Source organism: Frankliniella occidentalis, unplaced genomic scaffold, assembly GCF_000697945.3.
Source record: "Frankliniella occidentalis isolate FOCC.00 unplaced genomic scaffold, Focc_3.1 Scaffold2, whole genome shotgun sequence".
In the NCBI taxonomy this organism is placed as follows: domain Eukaryota; kingdom Metazoa; phylum Arthropoda; class Insecta; order Thysanoptera; family Thripidae; genus Frankliniella; species Frankliniella occidentalis.
The window spans coordinates 3,199,675-3,202,470 of NW_026267132.1; the positions used below are offsets into that span (position 1 = coordinate 3,199,675).

The window sequence follows — 2,796 nt, forward strand, 5'->3', positions numbered from 1 at the left end:
GGGCGGGGCGGGGCGCGACGGGTTAGGACCAGGTTTCCATTAAAGCTAATCACTCCCCAGGGCCAGCCCACATCCCCACATCCTCATTATGATTCGGCCGCTAGGCTCTTAACGCTCGGAAGAATCTCTGCTGTGCAGCGGCAGCAGCACCACCACCACCAACCACATCCACATCACCACGTCGTCATACACATACAACCACCCCTGTCCGGAACCCCTGATATAATCACCGCTGCAGGGATATCAGACCGGATCTACGCCGGTCTTCGGAAGAGGAAGGGGAGGGGGGGAGAGAAGAGGGTACAGCAGCCGAACGCCCCCCGTTAACAGGGAAGCAGGGCTGAGCCTTTTGTCTGAGCGACGACGTGGCCCTAAGTCGGTATTCCAGTCCATTTCAAACTGAAGTGAACAAGAAGAGCCCCGCGAGTGATTGTGCTGTTTCCGGATCGGCTTTTAATACGAAAGGCTGAAGGGTCAAGTCGATACCAACTATACTTAGTTAAATGGTTTCATCGGTGTGGAAAATTCTCACGACCACGACGGCGATCCACACTACTTTGAGATTTTTATTTTCCAAAAAGTTAAAAGTTTTCCGGAAAATAAAGTTCTTCCAGAAAATTTTCCTTGGAACTTTTAACTTTGGAAAATAAATAAACAAATGAGGGTCTTTATTCAAAATTGTCTTTATTTTCCCTGTTTTTTCCGGGTTTTTTTCTTCTGCTTCTTTTTGTGTTTTTGTTTCGGCCTTCATATTTTAACACTACTCTGTCACCATGTTCAAGAGATTTACAAAGATCCCCTCAAACGCCAACGTCCGTTTTTACTTTTAATACCGGCTGCGGTTGGGGTCGGGCAGTCAAAATTAGTGGGAATCACACTTTCCAAAAACCGCATTCAATAATTGCTAGTGCACTAGTGCAATCCATGGATTGTGACTGGGAATCCCGCGGGAATCGCAATATATTTCCTAGTAGTTGCCGGCACTCGTCCTGCGGCCGGCTTTTAGGGGCCATCATGCCATTTATACAGAACTAGAGAGCGCCAGACCGCAGCGCGGTCAGCCGTCACATTTAGCGGTGTACCACAGCCGTGCGCGCACAGGCCGCACGGGGCACGGGCGGGGGCGAAAGGCAGTGCGCAGGTCTCCACCGTCGGACTCGGGACCATCATCATCCCCGAGCCTCGCATGTGGTCCTGCAAACGCTCTTGCTCTGAACTACGGACCGCACACAACGGTTGAGCGCTCGTAACGTTGCAAAGCATTCAGTTTGTAAAGCTACGAAAGTTTTGTTTTGCATCACGAACCTGTGTTGTTGTTCGTAAGCAATTACAGTGTGTCACACACTTTTTGAAATGCCCCTTGCAATGACTGCGAGGGCGGGCGCCTCGCGGTGACTGCTCCGGGACAAACCAAACTCCCCCACCCCTCCCCTTTTCCCCTCGGCGAGACCCTACCGACACCGTCTTCACCCTACCGCGCAGCGCCCTCCGCACACTCCAGCAGACGACGACGCCACAATTTCCGGCGTCTATATATATGTCTGTGTGTATCGAATCCGCAGCGGTGGTGTTAGTAAGGTTGCGTTGCAGTCGTTCCCTTCTCTCCCTTCCCCTCGCACAAGCCGCACCACCACCGTGCCGTGAGGCAGAAATGAGACCCCCCCCCCCCAGCTCCTCCCGGCCTCAGCTGCTCCGCGCTCTCCGTTCAGGCGATACGAAAAACGCGTTTCTTTTCGATGACGATTGTTTGGGAGGTGCCCGCACTACACTAGGCTGGCGGCGCGGGCAGGTGTGTGGGCAGCTCGCAACCCTTTTGCTCTGGTCGCGTAGCCCCGCCCCGCCCCGCCCCGCGTCGCATCACATTTCAGCGCGGTGGAGCAGCTCTTCCTCTCGTTTGATCACAGACCCGGCCCGCCGCGCGCGCACCGGCTTCATTTCTATTCGTCCTTTGCGAGGAGCGCGGTCGGTGGCGGCGGCCGCGGCGGCACACCCGACCAAAGGTAAACAGAAAATAATAAATAATACCCCCCAAAAAAGAGTCATTTCCTGACGACTTTCTGATGGTCGGCTGCGCGAGGAGGAGAAGGAGCTCGGCGGGGAGCTTTTTGGCGTCTCGCCAGCCTCCGGGACAGCAGGACAGCAGAATGCGGAGCAGCCAGAGCAAGCCCTTCCTCCCCTCCGGTGCGCCGGCTCGAAACCACGCTCCACTGGTGTGATGAACTATTCCACCTCCGAGCAGCGACGCGGGGCCGGCCGTCGACCCTCCGGCGGCGGAGACCATATGACTGCAAAGTACGCGCGACCGAGCGCGACCCCTGGCGGACTACAAACTCGGCGACGCCATTGATTTCCATAAGACCGGGGTCTCGAAATTCAAGGGAACTTTTGTCTTTTGCTGGGTAGAGAGGGGCGGTACCACGCGCGAGCAGCGGCCCAGGGCCAGAGGCACATTGCCGGCATCCACCTCCAAATATTCATGAGGTCTGCATGCCGACCAGCGCCCGCCCGCCCGACCGGTCACTCGCGTACCGTATATGCATTCTTACAGAAGTGAACAGGGCGAGGGGTCCGGACCGGCCGAGCAGAGCCCGGGGAAAAGGGAGAGAGAGAGAGAGAGGGAGGGGGACGTCCAGCGTAAAGTGTGCACCTCCTGAAATAATAAGTATTCGCTGCAAATCAATACTCGCGGGGAGAGACCGCGTGTTCATCCATATTCAGGGACCAGCGGAACGGAGCGCGCATCAGCCGGACTGCTGGACCCGCAAATAAAATGAGCACGATGTAGAGAGACGTGCG

At 55.9% G+C, this 2,796-nt stretch overlaps 1 protein-coding gene across 1 annotated transcript in view; it reads right to left on the reverse strand.

Moving 5' to 3' along the window:
* Window positions 1-2,796, reverse strand: part of LOC113204406 (beta-alanine transporter-like) — a 42,621-nt gene that overhangs the window by 22,957 nt on the left and 16,868 nt on the right. The gene's annotated exons all lie outside the window — the stretch shown is intronic.